The sequence below is a fragment of the Rhinatrema bivittatum genome, chromosome 4 (genome assembly GCF_901001135.1).
Source record: "Rhinatrema bivittatum chromosome 4, aRhiBiv1.1, whole genome shotgun sequence".
Taxonomy (NCBI): Eukaryota; Metazoa; Chordata; class Amphibia; order Gymnophiona; family Rhinatrematidae; genus Rhinatrema; species Rhinatrema bivittatum.
In genome coordinates, this window is record NC_042618.1 from 334,188,288 (window position 1) to 334,195,565 (window position 7,278).

A 7,278-nucleotide genomic window follows, 5' to 3' on the forward strand; every position below is an offset into this window, starting at 1 on the left:
CAAATATAAGCTTGTCCTTGAATAGCAGTGCCCCAGTTTAGCCTTAGAGGATATCAACTGACCAATTTCTCAGCCAAAGGAACCCCCTGGTGGAGACAGCGGACAATATTGTCCTTGAGGTACAAATAAGGTCATATAGGGCATCGGTGCCATAAGTGACTGCTGCCTCGGAATGCTCCATGTACTGGGCCTCTGAGGGTGACAAAGCTCTGTTCTCCTGAAGCTGCTGCACCCACTTCAAAGATGCTCAAAGCATAAAGCTACTGCAGACAGCCGCCCAGATGCCCAAAGCCAAGACCTCAAAAAATTTCTTTAGGTGCACTTCCAGCTTGTCCTGTAAATCCTTCAGAGCCGCAGCCCCTGCCATGGGGATGGTCATTTTCTTGGTAACTGGAGGCATCCATTTTCAGAACCTGCAGGAGCTCCACTATTTCCTCAGGCAATGGATACAGCTTGTCCATAGCCCAGCTCATCTTAAGGCCAGTCTCTGGAGTTTCCCCCACTCCCTGACCATCAAATGTCTCACGGACTGGTGAAAAAGTCTTAGCCAGGCCCTGTAATCTTAAAGGAACCAGAACCACCCCACAAAACCCAGAAGGAAGGTTTTTCCTTTAGCTGTCTTGGCAGGAGAGGCCCGGGTATGAGAGAGCCAGCAAAGGTACCAGTCAATCAAGGGTCATCAACCCTCTGCCAGACCCTGCTCAACTAGGAGGATGGCCCTAGAATAGGAACCCCTAATGCTCCACTGACATTTTGACTACAGGATGGGCTCCCTGCCCATCTACTGGAGACAATACTGAGCAACTGCACATAGCACACTGTCTTATGTACCTACAGTAAAGATTTTTCTCCATCTGCTGGTAGAAGAGAAACATCCACTTGTCTGGAAAAAAAAAAGTTTAACCCAACGAGAGATAATCTATAAAAAGTTTTAGTCCAGTAAGATCACAAAGGTAATAAATATCAGCCTAAGAACTAAAAATAGATGGCTTTTGAGATCAGGAGTTTTATTTCCATCTTCAAAATCAGTTAATACCTCATTTTCCAGTGCTTGCAGGCAGATACTTCAATCCAGGAGCACATGCAGTGCTATAGAATAATCAAGTTTATACTGAATAAAGTATGCAATTTATCTTTGTGATCTAATAGCAGGTGTTAAATATTAGTACACTTCAAAATCCATGCCCAAGTCTAACACTAGCACATTCTAGGACTGATGGACTATCAATGCCTATGTCAACAGATATCACACTGGGTCTTTTGAGCAGCTTAGGCTTCACTCATGTAAACTTGTGTTTGTTATAATGTACAAAGTTAAAGGAATGATGATTTAATTGCTAACTTTAGACTTATTACCTTATGATAAATCCTTTTGCCTAATTTATAATAAAAGATATGCTACATGTACCCATTTAAAAAGGGGAAGATATGGTTGTGCAAAGATTTTAAAAAGTTGTACAAGGGGAACCAGGAAAGTCTTCAATATTATTGGAAGAACTACATGTAAAGAAAAAATGTTAACTAGATGTGAAAACTATATAGATGACAGTACTACAACTATACAAGGTGAACAGCTTTTAATGATTTTCTGCACAATGTAAACAAAGCATACAAAGTCAGTAGATATGAGTGACTCAGCAGAAAAATCCTTCATCCAATTTCAAGTGCTCTCCTGAAAAACAAAATCAGAACAGCCTGAATAACCTCTGCAATATAAAATTTTAAAATACTGGATACAAAAGTGATCAGGAATATAAAAAGCAAAATACTGATAATTTCTACAGTTAGGAACAGTTTTTAGCCAATTAAACCAAAACCTCATCTGAAAGCAGGCCTGGAAAATTCAGATGAACTGTGCCCATTTCATTTAAAATTTGATACCTCAGCTATTGCCAATAGCACCAAGGCTGCTTACAATAGTGATAAAATGGAATCTTAAGGCAGACACACGTTAAGTTTGAAAAAGAGTTACCACCCTCCCCAATAAGCACTGGGAACAATGTGATAGGAATGAGGTAAACCACACCAATGGTATTTCATCTATCTGTAAAACCACAAATGTTTTAGCAGACTAAAAGTAGCGTTTCCTAATCCTATCCTGGAGGCACATCTAGCCAGTTTTCAGGATTGCCACAATGAATATGCATAAGATTTACACACAGTAACCAATACATGTAGATCTCTCATACATATTAGATTTAAAAAAAAAAAAAAAAAAAGACTGGCTAGGTGTGCCTCCAAGACAGGGTTGAGAAGCACTGGCCTAAGATGCTGAACCCAGCAGACAAATCAAACTGCTTCAAAAGCATCTCCCCTCCCTCCAATACCATTGGTCATAGTCAAACTGATTCATCTGAAAAACGACTGAAAGATGGAAAATCGCATCTGCATACAAGAAAATGCAAGCCCACATGCAAAAGTGTTGACCAGCTTTACAGAGAGCTCAGAAATCAAAGCAAAGAGTCCCTGTGCCAAGATGGTCAGTTTATCTAGCACTCTGTGTACAAAGCAGGCCAATGATTTGGACACTGCTTGATGAGAAACTTGAGTGCAAGTGTCCAAAATTCAAGAAGAGTATACTTTAGACAAGACTGCAATTAGAGAAAAAAAAAAAAAAAAACATAGAAAGTTATTTAATGCCCTGGTTCTGAAACCAGCCCTTGGAGGCCCTCTAATCACACTTAAATCATTAACTGTGATTTAAAAAAAAAAAACTGAAATTGATGCATGCAAGTCTCACATTTGGAAAGCCTGAAATAGATTAACATGGTCCAAATTCACTGCTGTGAGACATACATACATACCCCTTTGGAGTGAGATACAAGCACTGTTCATATGAATAAATCAATTTCTTTATTACATGCCTAAACATATCAAAAAGTGAACAATCCTCTTCAATTAGTTTACATAAAACATACAAACATTCATATTGATCAAAGTGCATCAATTATAATAGCACTACAATCAGCCTTCATTCACTCTCAAACATATACTCATTAACAGGCATAAATAAATTTATAAAACCACAAACACTCAATCTCCAAATCACAGAATTCACAATATATTATATAATATTCATTTACACCACTAAAAAACATTCTTCATCATACCATAGAACCTGCATATAATCTAATACTCTGAACCCAATACTATAATCCCTTATTTATCCCAATCCTTTTTATGATTTATTTAAAGTTTTTTTATATACCGCGGTTCGTTAGCAAACATCACCTCGGTTTACAGAGAACATTAAATTAGCAACAGGCTTTACAATAGAATTAAATTATAGCAAAATAAGATTATGAACAATAATAATGTAACTAAATATTAGATTAATGCACGATAAAACACAACAATACTTAACAAATGGGGGAAGCGAACTGGAGTATCTAGAAAATCAAAACAGAAATAGTAATTCAATTATGACAGAATGTGGGAGTTACTTATACTAATTAGTGATTTCTTGTAATTCAGGATTAGAGGAAAGATTATTTGTAGTTCAAGATTAGAAGACTGATTAATATTATAAAATGGATATATATTTTAAAAATAAATGTTACAAATATGTAAGTTAATAATAGATGGCATATAAACTGAAAGAAGGAAAGGGAAATTATTCTATACAATGACATGATTTGATATAAGTAATAACATGGGTAGAGTTCACAGAATGTAGGCTTTTTTGATGAGAATTAATAAATTGTAAGCTTTTTTAAAGAGCCATATTTTTAAGTTCTGCCAACCGGGCCCTTGTGTTTCGCCTTGGCAGCTTCGTTAGGGGAATGTATAGTGATCAAACCAAGGATCTGTTCTTGAATGAATTCACAATATATAGCGTAGCCCCTTATAGTAGAACCATCAAAGATCTTCTTTAAGGTGTAAAATGGATACAGGACCAAGTCCTGTATCCATTCTCACTGTCAGGCCGATACAGTACAGTGCGCTCCATCAACATGCAAATGCATGTTGATGGCCCTATTAGGTATGCCCGCGTGATACAGTCAGTAAAGTGTGCAGCCAAGCAGCACATTTTACTTTAAGAAATTAGTGCCTACCCAAAGGTAGGAGCTAGTTTCTGCCGGCACCGGGAAAGTGCACAGAAAAGCAGTAAAAATCTGCTTTTTTGTGCACCCTCCGACTTAATATCATAGCGATATTAAGTCGGAGGTCCCGAAGGGTGTAAAAAGTAAAAAAAAAATTTAAATTGGGCTGGCAGCTGTCAGACCGAAAATCAGATGCTTATTTTTGCCGGCATCCGGTTTCCAAGCCCATGGCTGTCAGCGGGCTCGAGAACACACGCCAGCAAAATTGAGCGTCGGCTGTCAAACCTGCTGACAGCCGCTGCTCCGGGTCAAAAGGAGGTGCTAGTGTCCCTAGCGCCTCCTTTTGCCCGTTTCTACCGCACCACCTAATTTACATACTGAATCACGTGCACCAGCGAGTGGCCGTGTGCACGCAGGGAGAGCAGGCGTTTAGTCTGCTCTCCTGAGTTTTTACTGAATCGGCCAGTGTTTGCAGTCTTCATTAAAAACTCTTTCTATCACTGTGTCCACAGCCTAAGACCTCTACAGACTAATCACCATAAACTCAAAATGCTCTCCTTGCTAGTACGGAGATATCCGAACACCCCATACCTGTTTTCCTCCGTTTACCCGTGTACCATCTTATTGTTCATCAGGTATTAAGCATAGAGTTCGAATCGCTACATGTTTCTTCAAATTACCCGTCTTTTCACTCCTTCTGGATCTACGAATGCAGAGTGAAGAGAGGGGTAGTTTGAAGAAACAAAGATTCGAACTCTATGCTTAATACCTGATGAACAATAAGAAATGGTACACGGGTAAACTGAGGAAAACTGGTATGGGGTGTTCATATATCTCCGTACTAGCAAGGAGAGCATTTTGAGTTTATGGTGATTAGTCTGTAGAGGTCTTAGGCTGTGGACACAGTGATAGTAAGAGTTTTTAATGAAGACTGTGAACACAGTGAGAACGGATACAGGACGTGGTCATATATAACAAGATATCGAAACCTTAAAGAAGATCTTTGATGGTTCTACTATAAGAGGCTACGCTATATATTGTGAATTCATTCAAGAACAGATCCTTAGTTTGATCGCTACATATTCCCCTGACAAAGCCGCCAAGGTGAAACACAAGGGCCTGGTTGGGATCATGAATTCTCATAAAAAGGATTGGGATTAATAAGGATCAAAATAAGGGATTATAGTATTAGGTTCAGAGTATTAGATTATATGCAAGTTCTATGGTATGATGAAGAATGTTTTAGTGGTGTAAATGAATATTATATAATATATATTGTGAATTCTTTGATTTGGAGATTTTAGAGTGTTTGTGGTTTTATAAGTTATTTATGCCTATTAATGAATGTATGTGATCGGTATGTTTGAGAGTGAATGAAGGCTGATTGTAGCACTATTATAGTTGATGCACTTTGATGATAAATCAATATGAATGTTTATTGTATGTTTTATGTAAACTCTAATTGAAGAGGATTGTTCACTTTTTGATACATGTTTGTAATAAAGAAATTGATTTATTCATATGAATAGTGCTTATATCTCACTCCAAAGGGAGTGTGTCTGATTTATGTTTAACATTAAACAAGCATTAGGGAAAGTAATATTGCCTATAGTTTGGATATACACAAAACATTCTATTGTTATTTTGAAGTTGAATGTTGACTTGACAGCCTCACTATTACCATTTTGTACCAAATAAATCTATTACCTCTGTACTTAGGTAGCTAAAACAGAAATCCAATTCACAAGCTACCTAGAATGTTTTAGGCACATTTATTGGAAACACATGAGGGAATATATCCAGAAGAGATTAAAGGCTATATTAATATTCAATAAAAAGCTTTATATAAGTTCACATGAAAATTCCATGTTTAACTTTAAAACAAAGTATTTTTTTTTACATTAGATACCCACAATATGCAGTCATCACCTCTGGTAACTGTCATACCAACATCTGAAAGAGATAACATAAGCACTTTTCATGTCCCATAAAATAAACTTCTTACAATAAGGCAAATTCGGTAAAAAGAGAATTTAAGATAAATCTTCAAACATACTACACTGTCCAAACAAAACAAAAAGTGGTTCAGTCACATTTGCTTTTGTTAAGGAAAAATAGTCAAACTCATGCCAATTCTTTAAATAAATAAAACTTTTATAGCCAGAAGATGTGTGCAGTATTATACATGAACATCAGACTACTGCTTGAATGCTCACACCTGTTACTGCATGGGCCTTTCCGGCAGGAAGGGGCCCTTCGATTAATCTAGGTCAAAGCCGAGCTGCCCGGTAGCCAGCAGCACCCAAAAGTACCGCCACACAGGAGCTATTACCCCGACCAAAAGAATCTCCCACCCCCAATGACTCCTTACTCCGCTGCAACAACCCAGTTTGAAGCCCGACTCAGAGCTCCATTTCAAAGATTAGGATTAGATGTTATAAAGAATAGTATTAAACTCCATAAGTCACCTTGCACTGCACGTGGGCATGGTCTCACGATGCGCACCTGGAACCTTGAAAGAAACAATTAAAAAAAAAAAAAAAAGAGGCTATTAGGAAGAAAGTTATCAGAAGCCGCGCAGATACCAAATACACAAAATACTAACGTTCTCACCCCCTTATCGGAATTTCCCAACGCTGCAAGGGAGAACACCCATGACTTGAAGGAGAGAAAAGTAGGCCCGCTTGGACCTCACATCATCCACTTCCACACAGGCCTCGGGCCTGTGCGCCACGCGCTGTACCCAGCAAGACTAGAGAACAAAGCAAGGCCCCACACGGGGGCCCCGGACACAGACCAAACCGCCACAAACTAAACACGTACAAGGGGGCGGGGCTACACCGGCCTCTTCCACTGCAGGCGCGGCGAGGAGAGAAAAACTCCGGTCCCACGAGCAGCGGCCCTTAATCATACTGCCGAACTACGAGAGAGCAAATAAAAAGTACTACCGCCAACCAGCGAGAACGGAAACTGAACCTACAGCGCATGCACACCGCCAGCGCTACCGGTCACATGCTCCGCCCACTTCTCTGTGACGTTACTACTAACCCGCCTCACCCTTGACGTCGCTAGTTCTTATATATACCCTTCTCCTTTGCCTTAGTTCCCGCCCCTACATTGACTTAAATTGGTTACCCGCGCCCCTTTCCCTAATATCCGACACTACGCTCCATCCTTCTTCTTAGTTGTCTTTTCGTCTGTTGGATTCCTATATGCATTTTTAAAAAAGTATTAT

At 39.0% G+C, this 7,278-nt stretch overlaps 1 long non-coding RNA gene and 1 other non-coding gene across 2 annotated transcripts; both read right to left on the minus strand.

Annotated features, from left to right (window-relative positions):
- Nucleotides 1-1,560: 1,560 nt before the first annotated feature.
- On the minus strand, nt 1,561-7,017 carry LOC115090835. The gene is made up of 4 exons (XR_003856520.1): nt 6,867-7,017; nt 6,512-6,555; nt 5,957-5,996; nt 1,561-1,672 (listed from the first exon to the last, which is right to left on the minus strand). It is a non-coding gene; the product is annotated as an uncharacterized LOC115090835 (long non-coding RNA).
- Nucleotides 6,209-6,384, minus strand: LOC115091408. Its single transcript, XR_003856710.1, has one exon.
- Nucleotides 7,018-7,278: the final 261 nt, after the last annotated feature.